This window comes from Rhincodon typus, chromosome 2 (genome assembly GCF_021869965.1).
Source record: "Rhincodon typus isolate 14 chromosome 2, sRhiTyp1.1, whole genome shotgun sequence".
Lineage (NCBI taxonomy): Eukaryota > Metazoa > Chordata > Chondrichthyes > Orectolobiformes > Rhincodontidae > Rhincodon > Rhincodon typus.
Genome location: NC_063333.1, coordinates 2222722 through 2238318, shown reverse-complemented (window position 1 = coordinate 2238318; position 15597 = coordinate 2222722). Strand labels below are relative to the sequence as shown.

Here is a 15597-nt window from a genome sequence, read left to right as displayed (position 1 = left end):
GAGGTTAGTAGGTAGGAGATGGGGGTGGGGCTTGAGGTGGGAGGAAGGACAGGTTAGGGAGGCGGGGATGAGCTGGGCTGGTTTTCGGATGCGGTAGTGGGAGGGGAGATTTTGAAGCTAGTGAAGTCCACATTGATACCATTGGGCTGCAGGGTTCCCAAGCGGAATATGAGTTGCTGTTCCTGCAACCTTCAGGTAGCATCGTTGTGGCACTGCAGAAGGCCCAGGATGGACATGTCTGCGGAATGGGAGGGGGAGTTAAAATGGTTTGCAACTGGGAGGTGCAGTTGTTTATTGCGAACCGAGCGTAGGTGTTTTGCAAAGCGGTCCCCAAGCCTCCGCTTGGTTTCCCCGACATAGAGGAGGCCACAACGAGAACAGCGGATGCAGTATACCACATTAGCAGATGTACAGGTGAACATCTGCTTGATGTGGAAAGTCTTCTTGGGGCCTGGGATGGGGGTGAGGGGGGAGGTGTAGGGGTAGGTGTAGCACTTCCTGCAGTTGCAGGGAAAAGTGCCGGGTGAGGTGGGGCTGGAGGGGAGTGTGGAGCGGACAAGGGAGTCACGGAGAGAGTGGTCCCTCCGGAAAGCAGGTAAGGGTGGGGAGGGAAAAATGTTTTTGGTGGTGGGATCGGATTGCAGATGGCGGAAGTGTCGGAGGATGATGGGTTGGATCCGGAGGTTGGTGGGGTGGTACGTGAGGACGAGGGAGATTCTGTTTTGGTTGTTATTGCAGGGAGGGGGTGTGAGGGATGAGATGCGGGAGACATGGTCGAGGGCGTTCTCGACCACTGAGAGGGGGAAGTTGCGGTCCTTGAAAAACGAGGACATCTGAGATGCACGGAGTGGAATGCCTCATCCTGGGAGCAGATGTGGCAGAGGTGAAGGAATTGGGAATAGGGGAAGGCATTTTTGCAGGAAGGTGTGTGGGTGGAGGTGTATTCTAGGTAGCTGTGGGAGTCGGTGGGCTTGAAATGGATATTGGTTTCTAGGTGGTTGCCGGAGATGGAAACAGAGAGGTCCAGGAAGGAGAGAGAGGTATCCGAGATGGTCCAGGTGAACTTAAGGTTGGGGTGGAAGGTGTTGGTGAAGTGGATGAACTGTTCGAGCTGCTCGTGGGAGCACGAGGTGGCGCCGATACAGTCATCAATGTAACGGAGGAAGAGGTGGGGTTTAGGGCCAGTGTAGGTACGGAAGAGGGATTGTTCCACGTAACCTACAAAGAGGCAGGCATAGCTTGGGCCCATGCGGGTACCCATGGCCACCCCTTTGGTCTGTAGCAAGTGGGAGGAATTGAAAGAGAAGTTGTTGAGGGTGAGGACGAGTTCGGCTCAGTGGATGAGGGTGTCAGTGGAGGGGGACTGGTCGGGCCTGCGGGACCGGAAGAAGCAGAGGGCCTTTAGGCCATCTGTATGGGGAATGCTGGTGTAGAGGGACTGGACGTCCATGGTAAAGATGAGATGTTGGGGACCGGGGAATTGGAAGTTCTGGAGGAGGTGGAGGGCATGGGTGGTGTCACGGACGTAGGTGGGGAGTTCCTGGACCAAGGGGGAGAAAATGGAGTTGAGATAGGTGGAGATCAGTTCGGTGGGGCAGGAGCAGGCGGAGACAATGGGTCGACCAGGGCAGTCAGGTTTGTGGATTTTGGGAAGGAGATAGAAGCGAGCGGTGCAGGGTTGGGGATCAATGAGGTTGGAGGCTGTGGGTGGGAGGTCACCTGAGGTGATGAGGTTGTGGATGGTTTGGGAGATGATGGTTTGGTGGTCGGGCGTTGGGTCATGATCAAGGCAGCGGTAGGAGGAGGTGTCGGAGAGTTGGTCCCTGCCTTGGCGATGTAGAGGTCAGTGCGCCATACTACAACTGCGTCTCCCTTGTCCACACGTTTTATGGTGAGGTTGGGGTTGGAGCGGAGGGCTGCACGTTCTGCGGGGGAGAGATTGGAGTGGGTGAGAGGGGTGGAGAGGTTGACGCGATTGATGTCTCGACGGCAGTTGGAGATGAAGAGATTGAGGGAGGGTCGGAGGCCTTGGGGTGGTGTCCAGGAGGAGGGGGTGTGTTGGAGGTGGGAGAAGGGGTCAGTAGAGGGAGGGTTAGGCTCACGGTTAAAGAAGTAAGCGCGGAGGCGGCGGAAAAACTGCTCTATGTCCAAACGTGACCGGTATTTGTTGATGTGTGGGTGGAGGGAGACAAAGGTGAGCCCTTTACTGAGGACTGACCGTTCGTCCTCAGTAAGGGGGAGGTCTGGGGGGATACCCTCCTCCCTCCGGAAAAACAACTCTCTCGTCCATCCCCGCCTCTTTGACCAGTCTGTGTCCTCTCCACCTATCTTCTCTATACATCTTCTATCCGCCTCCCCCTCTCTCCCTATTTATTTCAGAAGCCCCTTCCCCTCCCCCATTTCTGAAGAAGAGTCTAGGCCCGAAACGTCAGCCTTCCTGCTCCTCTGATGCTGTTTGGCCTGCTGTGTTCATCCAGCTGTACATCTTGTTATCTCGGATTCTCCAGCATCTGCAGTTCCTACTATCTCTGAAACAAGGCAACCATGGCTGACAAGGGAAGTTAATTATTGAGGACCCAGCACCTATCCTTGTGGAAGTCCTTTGGTTGTAACTTTCTAAACTGAGCCTAACCTATTTATCCCCACTGTCTGCTTCCTGTTGATGTGGATAAAGGGTTGATGAACTAACTGGTTGTCCCCTGTACACGTGTGGCACCTTATCAAGTGCCTTATTGAAATCCAAGTATAGTACACCTACTGCTTTCCTTTGATTACCTCTCAGCCATGTCTCCAATGTTTCCCAGATTGTACATATTTATTTCCATTTATGCTAACAATTCATCTATTTGTTTGCTCTTTTGGGAGCTGGTACAGACAGATGGGTTGAATGGCCTCCTGTACTGTAAAATTCTATGATTATATTAAATGCTGGCAGCATTTAATATACAGGTTTTAAACATTTTTTAAAACCACTTTTGCAATCCTTGACTTAGCTGCTGATACGCTTGTATGCTGTCCCTTCCTGTCACAATCTAGTTATCATTACCCATGTTTCTGCCCTGCTCTATTGCTTTACTGGTTCCCTTTGCTTTACTCTATCTCCACTCACTTGATTCCACTCCTCTATGATTTATATTGAAACCCTCTCCTATCACCCTAATTTTATAATTTGCCAGAATATTAGTTCCAGTAAGGTTCAGATATAGGCCATCCTAAAGTTACAGCTCAAACTTTCCTTAGCAATTTCCCAGGAATAGGGAGAGTTTTTCCCCACAGGTCACACAATAGTTTATCCTATGCCACTGTACTCCAAGTTCAAGTAATAATTTAGAGGTTCTGCTTTTAAATTCAGTCCCTACCTGCCTAGAATCCCTCTTTCCTCATTCTCCCTATGTTTAGAACATAGAACATAGAACAGTACAGCACAGAACCAGGCCCTTTGGCCAGGACGTTGTGCCGACCTATTATCCTACTAAGATCAATCTACCCTGCATACCCTACATTTTACTATCCTCCATGTGCCTATCCAAGAGTCGTTTAAAAGTCCCTGAAGTATCTGACCCCACTATCACCGCTGGCAGCGCATTCCACACGCCCACCACTGTAAAGAGAGCACCTGATGTTGGTGCCTATATGAATGTGATCACTGGACTGACCCTGTTCAACCCAGAGCAGATGTCTGAACCTTGGCACTGGTTAGCCAACATAGCTATCTGAACTCTTGCTCTTGGCTGCAGAGAACTTTGAGTATAGGAGTCAGGGGGTCATGTTGAAGTTGTACAGGACATTGGTGAGGTCTGTTCTGGAATACTGTGTCCAGTTCTGGTCACCCTCTTATCGGAAGGATATTATCAAGCTGGAGAGGGTTCAGAAGAGATTTACCAGGATGTTGCCAGGTATGGAAGGTTTGAATTATAAGGAAAGGCTTGATAGGTTGGGACTTTTTGCATTGGAGCGTAGGACGTTGAAGTTTATAAAATAATGAGAGGTATAAATAGAGTTGTCTTTTCCCTAGGTTGGGGAATTTCAAGACCAGGGGGCACATTTTTTAAGGTGAGAGATTTAAAAAGGACATGAGGCAAATTTTTTACACACAGGGCGGTTCTGAGGAAGTGGTGGATGCGGGTACAATTACGACATTTAAAAGACATTTGGATGGATAAATGAATAGGAAAGATTTGAAGGGATATTGGCCAGGAGCAGGCAGGTGGGGCTCGTTTAATTTGGGATTATGTTCGGCTGGTTGGACCGAAGGGTCTGTTTCTATGCTGTATGACTCCATGACTCTTTATCCATCCACCTGAACTGTGCTGTCTCCTGAGAGTTCAGGTCACTTTTCTCCTCCCAAATGCATTGCAGTGTCTGCACCTTGGTATCCAGCTCACAATGTTTGAGCTGAAACTTCTCAAACTGTCAACATTGCTGACATATTTGCCTGAATCACACCAAAGGCCATAAGCTTTCAAATGCTGCAGTCTCAACACACCACCGATCCCCTCATGCAGCTTTTCAATTCCTTTTTTGAACTTTGTTAGTCTCCTGAAGAACAGAAGGAACACCTCTCTCTCCCTTTCTCACCAAACTCCTTTTCTTTACTTTTAGCAATTAAACACCTGAAGAGTTAGAATATCTCTGAGACAGTTATCGAGTCGTAGAGTTACAAAGGTCTATAGCACAAAAAGGGCCCTTTTGGCCCATCAGCTCTGTGCTGGTCAAAACCACCCACCTAACCACTCTAATCCCATCTTTCTGCACTCAACCATAGCTTTGTATGCTTTGGCATTGCAAGTGCACATTCAAGTATTTGAATGTTATGAGGGTTTCTCTTTCTACACTCTCTTACAGGCAGTGCGTTCCAGATTCCCACCACCCTCTGGGTGAAAAGATGTTTCTGCACATCCTGTCTCAACCTTTTGCCCCTTTCCTTAAGTCTGTTCCCCAGTAATTAATGCCTCCATCAAAGGAAAAGGTTCTTTCTGTCTACAGTCCTCATACACATCTCAATTGCATCCCTGCCTCAGTCTCTTAGAGACATCCTGAAGGCATGAGAGGCCTGTAACAAATCTTTGTTACCAGGCATACTGGAGCAGACATCCTGAGGGCTACAGGTTCACAATTGGGAAGTTTTCACTGATTTTTAAACATATATTGTATACAAATTAGCACAGTAGCTCGGTGGTGCCTCACAGCACCAGGGACTCGGGTTCGATTCCAGCCTCGGGCGACTGTCTGTGTGGAGTTTGCATGTTCTCCCGATGTCTGCGTGGGTTTCCTCCGGGTGCGCTGGTTTCCTTCCATAGTCCAAAGATGTGCAGGTTAGGGTGGATTGGCCATGCTAAATTGCCTGTAGTGTCCAAGAATGTGTAGGTTAGATGGGTTTGCCATGGGAAATATGGGGATAGGGTGTTGGGATGCTCTTCAGAGGGTTCAGACTTGATGGGCCAAATGGCTTCTTTCCACACTATAGGGATTCTATGAAATCATATACTGGGAAAGGCACATTTAAAAGTTTTATAGTAGTGCTGGCAATGGTTGTAGGGTGGAGTTCAATCGAAGAGGAGAGTTGTGCATGTAAGATTTTCCCTCTTTGCTTTATCATTTTTGTCCCCTTCCACAAATCTGACTAAAGCACTTTCACCTGATACCAAGGCTGATCTGACCTCTTTGAGAGGGAGAATGCTGTTCCTTCCTTGCTGGTTTTTGCATGGTTGGCTGAATGTGAAAGATTGCCGGAGCTTCGGAGAATGCTTTCCCCGGTTGCTGGCACTTTTTTGAGTTTCGGACACAGAAATAAATGGGCTATTGAAATTCTTATCTGAGTTTCAAAGCAATGTTCGTTCTGCCTTGGACTGAGAAGCAATTGATTGATCGTATCAATGTGATTACAAGCAGAGCAGTTTCACAACAAACTGGTTACCGTTTGCATCTAAAGTCTTGGGTGGGCCCGAATATTTTTTTCTCTCTCTTCTTGAACAATGAGAGCCTTGTGTGTATATTCACAATCCACCAGAAATAGCCCTAAGGCCTTTCACATTGGACGTTTTGAAGATGAGAGAGTGAGTGCCCCTGCAACTGAACAACCGAGTATGAGGCTATCACCCCATCAGTGTTGCTGAACTTACAACTTCAAGAGAGTCTGTAAGACAGCCTCATACAGTCTGTTCATCCTCTGCACTGTCTGTAAACCCTTCATGCTTCAACACTTGTGGGTTGACTTGAGAAAACCCTTTAACAACATTATCAATTAATCAGAGACCATCAAGATCACGTGCCGTCTTCAGACGTAAAAGATTAGAACATATGGATGATTCGATTCGGGTGAGCTGAATTCATTCAGGCACCATTTTGAAGCTACTTTTATTCTTAGGTTGTATTTCAGTTTTCTTTCACCATAAGGAGGAGGGAGTGGTTAGCTCAGTTGGCTGGATGGCTAGTTTATGATGCAGAGTGACATCAACAGTGTGGGCTCAATTCCTATCACTGGCTGAGGTTACAATGAAGAAATCTCCTACTCAACCCTTCCCCTTGCCTGAGACATGGTAACCCTCCAGTTAAACCATCACCATTTGTCTCTTTCTAATGAGAGCAGCCCTATGCTCTGTTAGAACTATGGTGACGTTACCATGGGTCAGCATGGTGGCTCGGTGGTTAGCACTGCTGCCTCACAGCACCAGGGACCCAGGTTCAATTCCGCCCTTGGTCAACTGTCGGTGTGGAGTTTGCACATTCTCCCCGTGTCTGCGTGGGTTTCCTCCGGGTGCTCTGGTTCCTCCCATAGTCCAAAGATGTGCAGGCTAGGTGGGTTGGCGATGCTAAATTGCCCATAGTGTCAAGGGTGGGAAATGCAGAAATAGGGTAAAGGGTGAGTCTGGGTGGGATGCTGTTCAGAGGGTCATTGTGGACTCGATGGGCCAAATGGCCTGTTTCCACACTGTAGGGATTCTATGAAGAACTTGCAGGAATTTAAGAAGGGGTAGAGTCAATTTTGTTGAAGCATATAAATTCCAAAAACGTTTCTGGGACATGTGGTGCTGAACTACTGCAGCGCCGCCACTTGTGGGAGGCCATGATTGCAGTGTGACTGTTTATCAGTATCAGTGTTGACATCGGAATTATAACTGAATGCATGGAAGTACAAGATCTCAAATTGTCACAAGATTTCACATGAATATGACTAGAATTCTCAGCAATGTACAGATCTAAAGTAGTATGCATTGATGACCCAATTTAGAGGTGGTGTTGAGATACCAGTTGGACACACTGTGCACATATGCTGCAGACTTTGGACCGACTGGTGCCAAACAATGTTGGCACTGGACTATGTCCGTTTCTAATGCAAGAGAATCGAATCCTCTTTCGATGCCATTGGCATTGCTGAAACTCTGACCTCCAACCATCTTCAGCAGCTTCATCTTTGACCTTTTATCCATCATAAGGTCAGAAGTGGGGATGTTTGCTGATTGTGCACAATGTTCAGTGCAGCACACAACTCCTCAGATAGTGAAGCTTTCCTCATCCAAATGGTGCAAGATTTGGGCAATAGCCAGGCTTGGACTGACAAATGGCAAGTAACATTTGTGTGCTACAAATGCCAGGCAATGACCATCTCTAATAAGAGGCAATCTGGCCGCCGTTCTTTGATATCCAATGGCGTTACTGTCACTGAATCACTCACTAGCAACATCCTGGCGATTACCATTAAACAGAAACTGAACTGGACTAGACAGATAAACACAGTGGCAATAGGAGCAGGTCAGAGGCTAGAAATACTACAGCAAGTAACTCCTCTCCTGACTTCCCAAAGTCTGTCCACCATCCGCAAAACACCAGTCAGGAGTGTGATGGAATACTTGGCTAGACACAAAAAAACTGCAGATGCTGGAATCCAAGGTAGACACACAGGAGGCTGGAAGAACACAGCAAGCCAGGCAGCATCTGAAGGAAAGGAGAAGTCAACGTTTCGGGTATTACTCTTCTTCAGGGCTGGATGTGGGGGTAGGGGGAGCTGCAGATAAATGGCAGGGGGGTTGATGGGAGGGATGAATCCAGTTGATAGCTGGAAGAGAAGGTCCGAAGGTGGAATGGAAGGGAGGAGGTGGGGCTGGAAGGGGAGCCAGGGAAGGCTGGGGAGCTTATTTGAAATTGGAGAACTCAGTGTTTAGTCCTCCGGGCTGTTGGGTGCCCAGGTGGGAGATAAGGTTTTGTTCTTCAAATTTGCGTTCTGAGTCGCTGCAACACTGGAGGGGGCCGAGGACAGACGTGGCGGAGGGGGAGTGGGGACAGGAAGTTGAAATGGACAGTGACTGGGAGGTTAGGTTGGCTGTTATGGGCCAGGTGGAGATGTTTGGCGAAACGGCCACCTAGTCTACATTTCTTCTCACCAATGCAGAGAAGAGCAATTCGGGACCACCGGATGCAGTAGACTAGGTTGGAGGAGATGCAGGTGAAGGAAGGTCTCACCTGGAAGGACTGTTTAGGGCCCTGGATGGAGGTGAGGGAGGTGGTGTGTGGGCAGGTGTTGCATCTTTGATGGTTACAGGGGAAGGTACCGGGCGGGTTGGAGTGGTTGGTGGAGAGTGTGGCGTGAACTAAGGAGTGGCGAAGGGAATGGTCCATGCGGAAGGCAAAGAGGAGTGTTCCCGGTAGTGGGGTCTGATTGGAGCTGGCGGAAGTGTTTGAGGATGATATGTTAGATGCAGAGGTTGGTGGGATGGAAAGTGAGGACAAGGGGGTCCCTGTCTATTATCTTTGGACAGGGGTGGTGGTTAAGAGCTGTGGAGCGGGGAATGGAGGAGGCACAGTGGAGGGCTGTCTGGATGATGGGGTGGGGGGTTTAATAAAAGCGTTGTTTGAAAAAGGCAGACATCCGTGATGCTTAGGACTTGCCTGGATAACAACACTCAAAGCTTGACACCATCCAAAACAAAGCAGCCCGCTCGATTGACACACACTATATCCACAAACATCCTCTCCCTCGAGCACTGACGCTCAGTAGCAGCAGTGTGTACTATCTACAAGATGCACTGCAGAAATTCACCAAAGATCCTCAGACAGCACCCTCCAAACCCATGACCATGTCCATCTAGATGGACAAGGACAGCAGATACATGGGAACACCAGCCCCTGCAAGTTCTCCTCCAAGTCACTCACCATCCTGACTTAGAAATAAATTGCTATTCCTTCAGCATTACTGGATCAAAATTCTGGAATTTCCTCCCTAAGGGCTTTGTGGGTCAATCTAAGCACATGGACTGCAGTGGATCAAGAAGGCAGCTCACCACCACCTTCTCAAGGGCAAATACGGGCAATAAATGCTGGGCCCAGCCAGCAACACCCCATTGCATAAGTGAATTAAAAAAACACTAGTGAGCAACCATTGCTGGAAAGACATAGTGGCATTGGAGGTAATCCAGGGAAGGGTCACTTGGCTGATTTCGGGTGCAGGGGCATTGTCTTATGAGGGGAGTTTGAGAAGATTGGGCCTGTACTTATTGGAATTTAGAAGAATAAGAGGCAACCTTATTGTAATATACAGGTTTCTTGGGGATATGACAGGATAATTACGGAAAGGTTACTTTTCACTTGTGGAAGAGTATAGGACCAGAGGGCATAACCTGAACCTTTTAAGACCGGTGAGGAGGAATAAAAGGGAGTAAATCTCGAATTCTTGACCTCGGAGGGGTGTGGAAGCTGGGCCATGAAGTATATTCAAGGCTGAGAGAGCCAGATTTTTAAACCTTTAGGGAATCAGGGTTTAGGGGGTTAAAGGCAGGAAAGTGGCATTGAGGGTTATCAGATCAGATCAGACATGATCTAATTAAATAATGGAGCAGACTCGATGGACTGAATGGCCTACTTCTCTCCTATGTCTTATGATTTTAGGGCCTAAACTCGCATCCCCAGAGAAAACAGAAATAAGAAACATGGGCATTATTCTCTGAACTGGCCAATGGTTATCCTTCAATCACAAAGAAACTGGTTATGTACTTAGTATGGTATTATTTGCTTGTTTGTCAAGGGTGTATTTGCCATGTCACTAGAGTTCTTATCTAGAAGCACAGGTTCATAGGGAAGTTCCTACTATGGCAGCAGGTTGAGTTTAAAATCAACATCAATCTGTTGGGATTGAAGATGATCAGATCAACCACAATCTCCTTGAATGGCGAAGCAGACTTGATGGGTCAAATAGCCTACTTTGTTCCTACATCTTAATGGTCTTAAACTGGCTGCTGCATTTTCTACAACAGCAACTACACTTCAAACGTGTTTCATACATCTTTCTTCTTTGCCTATCCACTCTATCTAGATCCCTGATAAGTTTATGCACTTGAATTAAACCTGAATTCAGCCTCCTCGGTTCCAAAGAAAATAACTGTAACCTATCCAATCTTTCGTGTTGGGTAAAGTTCTCCATTCCTGTCAACATTGTGGTAGATCCCCTCCGTCACCTCTCCTTGTGCAGGGACTAGCATCGCAAACACTACTGCAACTGGCGTATTATTCAGGTCCAGCACTACCTCCCAGATCTTATTTCTAATGTCTTGGCTGGTATCTTGTATTTCTTAATCACCTTATCTATTTGCCCAGATGTTTTCAGGGATCTATGGACATACATAGGAGCAGAAATAGATCATTTGGCCCTTCAAGTTCGCTCTGCATTCAGTAAGATCATGATTAATTTGGTTGTGGTCTCCACTTCCCTGTACATACCCTAAAACCCTCAATTTCTTTATCTATCAAAAATCTAATATGTTACGCATTCACATGTATGCTGTTCCCAATTTCCACTTCTCAATATCCTACTGTTTATTGTATATTCTCTCTTCCCAAACACATGACCTTCCCCTTATCTGAACTGGCCAGGCTTTGCAGAAATGAGGTCATGTCACCACCCTCACTTGCTATCGTTACAGATCGTGCTGTTTGAAGCCCAGTCAGAGGCCAGGTTAAATATTAAACAGCACATCGGGCTGAACTCTGCCAATTGTCTACTTTCCAAGCTCACTCTCATGCTGCTGGGCAATGAAAACCCCCAAAATTGGGAAAGGCTTCTTTCTGGATGGAGATGAAATGTTTTAGACCGGCATTATGTTAATAGGAGTGAGTGGGGTGAATGGGCAGCTAATCTGTTTTGGTACTGAGTGCAAGGTAACTACACGATCACGTGGTTGATTGCTGGACTGGATGTCAGTTTCTTTGTTGTAACATGGACGAAAGAGCACAACGACAGAGGTGAGTTGACTGCCCTTGATATCAACGCTGCATGTGTCCAAGTGTAGTATCAAGGAGCCCAAGCAAAACTGGATGCAGGAGGAATCAGGTGGTGGTAGTGTTGGGGGACTCACTGGTTGGAGTCATATGTTTTTTTCTTTATTCATTTACGGGATGAGGGCATTGCTGGCTAGACAGCATTTATTTCCCATCCCTAATTGCCCAGAGGACAGTTCAGAGTCAATCACATTGCTGTCGGTCTGGAGTCAAGTGTAGACCAGATCAGGTAAGGATGGCAGTTTCCTTCCCTAAAGGACACTAGTGAACCAGATGGGTTTTTTCTGGCAATCAACAATGGATTCATGGTCATCATGAGATTGTTAATTCCAGATATTTATTGAATTCAAATTCCACCATCTGCCGTGGCGGGATTCGAACCAGGGTCCCAGAATGTTATCTGGGTCTCTGGATTAACAGTCCAGCAATAATACCACTAGGCCATCGCATCCCCTATCTAGTACAAAGGAAGATGTTTACAGTTGATGGATCCTATCAGCTCCAGGATATTTCTGGAGGAGTTCCTCGGTGTAGTGTCCTAGCTCAACCATCTTTGGATGTTCGTTGATACAACCACAAAGAACTGCTGCAGTGATGTCCTCGGACAGAGGTGATTGATGACCAACAACCATGCACATCCTCCTTTGTGTTAGGCAAGTGTCCAACCTGGCCAACATCCAAGCTTAAGTTGCTATGTGGTAAGTAACATTTGCCACAGACAAGTGCCAGGAAATGACCACTTCTAATGAGAGGGAATCTGTTTAATTCTCCTTAACAATCCCTTGCATTAATGCTGTTGAATCCCCCAAGATGAAGATCCTGTGGGGCAACATTGACTGGAAAATGAACTTGACTAGGCATGTAAATACTGTGGCTACAAGAGCAGGTCAGAGGCTAGGAATGCTGCCATGAGTAGCTCACTTCCTGACTCCTCAAAGCCTGTCTACCATCTACAAGGCACAAGTCAGGAGTGTGATGGAATACTCCCCATTCGCCCAAGTGGGCGCAGCCCCAACTACACTCAAGAAGCTTGAGACCATCCAGGTCAAAGCAGGCCCCTTGACTGGCAATACATCGACCAGCTTTACTCTTCACTCCTTCCACCGCCAATGCACAGTGGCAGCAGTGTGTACCATCTATACTATGCATTGCAGAAACATATTAGACCACCTTCAGTGGCACCTTCCTAATACACAACTGCTTTCATCTAGCAGATCAAGGGCAGCAGATATATGGGAACACTACCCCCTGCAAGTTCCCCTCCAAGCCACTCGCCATCGTGACTTGGAAATATATCAGTGTTGCTTTAGTGTCACTGGGTTTCTCTGGAGCTCCCTCCCTAACGCATTGTTGGTGTCCTGATACCCTAAGGATTGCAAGGCTTCAAGAAGGTAGCTCACCTTCTGAATGGCAACTCAGGTCAGGCATTAGATGTTGACATCAGGTGAGCTGTTAAATGTAAGGAGCCATCTTCCCTGCTCGGCTGGTTATAAAAGGTTCGATGCACTGATCCTAAGGAAGCAAGATGTCTTGGCACAATTATAGATATCTGCTATGGATCTGCTCAGACATTATCATGACAGGAAGGACCTGAACTAGACACTTACAGTGGCAGCAGTATTTGATTCAAGATGACTTAAAGCAGATTATCCAGTTTTTTTCATTTGCTGATCAGATGTGGGTGTTGTTGGCTTGGCTAAGATCCTGGGACTGAAATGATTTGGTCTCCAACAACCACAGACATCTTTCTATGTGTCAGCTGTGAGTCCAACCAGCACAGACTGTGGCCCCTGATTCCAGTTTTTCTCAGGCTCCTTGATGTTGCACTCAGTTGATTGCAGCCTTGATGTCAAGGGCTGTCCTTCAGCTCTCCCTGGAATCCACTCCTTTTGTCCATGTTTGAACCAAGTCTATAGTGAATTACTTATTTCATTGCTGTTTGTGGCACCTTGCTATTTGCAAATTGATTGCAGCAACTACGTTATAAATGTATTTAATTGGCTGTTAATTGTTTTGGGATATCCAAGGCTCTGTATGTTTCCATTCGGGTATCTTTGTGTCTGAGGTAAATGGAAATTGCAATGTGCACCATGAAGAGTAATTAACTGCTTCACTTGCCCAGAGTGCATTGAGATATCCTCACCTTGATCATCGCTGGGAGCTCAGTACCAGTTTGAGGGGCAGGTTTTGATGAATAACCCTGAATAAGTCTCTCTCTCCTTCAGGAGCAAGACAACAGAAATCGGGTCATGGCTCTGTAAATGATAGCCAGCCTGTACACTGCTGCAGCTTTTCTGCTGTGACCTTATCCAGGCCATTCCTGTTGGGAAGGAAGGAAAAATGCAGTGGGTGACATTTCTTTTGAAGCTTTCATCCAAAGGGCTAATGATTAAATGTGGAAGATTGGAATTCTCAGTCGCTGTAACTCTCTTGTTCTTTTTATTTTGCTAACTGACATTTCTTTGTGCTTTGTTTTCAATATATTTGTCTCACACTTTAGTACAGGACTTCATGTTTGAAACTCTCTTTAGTACAGGACTTCATGTTTGAAACTCTCTTTAGTACAGGACTTCATGTTTGAAACTCTCTTTTCCTCTCTAAAGCGGTGTGAGTGGCAGGAATCGTTTGACATTTTCAGAAGTAAGATTGATAAACGTTTGTTGGTTAGGTTTATTTAGGCTGTTCGGGTTTATTGTCACATGTAGTCAAGTACAGAACTCCAGGAGTACAGTGAAAAAGGTTCAAAGGCGCCGTTCCTGGCACCATCTTGGATACAAGGGTACCTCGGTACAAAATAGAAATTAAAGAAATACAGTTAAAAGTTCAACATCACAGTCTTCTGTAGCCATGGGCCTGCAGTCACTCCATGCTGGGCTTCCCCTGCCCCCCACCCCCCCCACCCCCCCTGCACTGGGCCTGCTCGCTGTGCCCCCCCCACCGCGCTAGGCTACATCCTTCACTGCCATCTGCTATCCAGGCCTGCCAGCCGTTTCCCCACTGACAGCCAGGAATATGAAAACAGCTGTGGATAAGAGGAGTTAAAGAGCAGATCACTGATGATCTGAATGAATGAAGATAGACAAGGCTCCAGCTGAGGGGCTGAACAGCCTCTCCTGATCCTAGCAATGAAGCCTTCATGTCCTATCATGCTTGGCTAGCCTCGGGTCGTTTCACTGTACTTAAATTTAGTGGTGGCACCCTGAGCAAAGAATCTTGTGTTAAACTCAGGTTGGTCTAAATTCCCGTCATGTATTTGGAGGCAGGATGGACTGTTAGATAACTATTTCACTGTTAACAGATGGGAGTTATTCATGGAAAATTTCACAGTGTTATTTCCAATTTTACTTGACATTTTGGTTTAGTCCTCGTCCTCTTCCTCTTCCTCTTCTGCCCTTTGGGATTGCCAGCGACTTCCACTTTGGGTTCGATGGGTTCTGAGATAGTTCAATACCAATGCATGATCTGTAGACTCTGCCACACATGTGACTGAGAGTAGGCCTGCTGCACCATTCAGTAAGATCATGCTGATCTGATTTCAATCTCAACTCTACATTCCTGCTTATCCCCAATAAGCTCTCATCTCCTTGGTAATCGAGACTTCCAGGGGGATAAAGGTCTAGCCATTCCTCAGAAGGCAATCCACTTATTCCAAATATTGGTCTAGAAAACCTTCTCTGAACTGTTTGCAATCCATTAATGCCCTTCGCTAAGTATGGTGACTGGTACTGTACACAGACGTCCAGTATAGCTAAAGCATAATCTCTCTACTCTTGCACTCAGTTTCCTTCCCACAATCAAACAGAGCATTCTGTTAGCTTTAACGTGTGGGCCTCGGGTGTTTGAAGGGTTGTGTGGATGGAGCGTGCGGGGGTTTGTCTCTCCCTTAGACATCTTGGCTTTGCTTCTATGTGTTCCTTATGAAATCTCTGATGTTAGGTTCCTTCCCAACTGAGCCTTCTGCGTTCTGGTCCATCGCACATCAGGCTCTCCCCTGAATGATGGCTGACATTTGACTTCTTCGGTGATACTTCGTGGTTGTTCCGAACATGTTTCCACTGTCCTCCTGGGAGTGTCCTGCCCCAGCCGTGTTCCAAGTCTGGATTCCATTGTTTCTGGAGTCTGGTGTCAGATATCTTAATTTTTGTTTATTGTCACAAAAATCTAGGGAGATACAGTGAGAAGTGTTCTGTCGCCATTTGCAAGTGCAAAAGAATAAAAAGAAAGTGCTTAAGTAGAATTGATCTCCATTGGCAAGGTTCCTGTTCCAGGCCTACCGCAGCCAGGAAACCCTGCTCCACCATCACTGCAGCTGACACCTCACCACCAATT

General features: G+C 46.9%; 1 protein-coding gene across 4 annotated transcripts in view; it reads left to right on the top strand.

Annotated features, from left to right (window-relative positions):
- Positions 1 to 15597, top strand: part of zgc:86598 (STKc_CK2_alpha domain-containing protein) — a 79118-nt gene that overhangs the window by 16109 nt on the left and 47412 nt on the right. Inside the window, exon 1 of one of the 4 annotated variants that reach the window (XM_048612908.1) lies at positions 10921 to 11148. The exons of 2 other annotated variants lie outside the window; for them this stretch is intronic. The gene's annotated coding sequence lies outside the window, so the exon portion shown is untranslated. Of the gene's footprint in view, positions 1 to 10920; positions 11233 to 15597 lie in introns of those variants that run through there. One more of the 4 variants, XM_048612903.1, reaches the window with a different exon arrangement.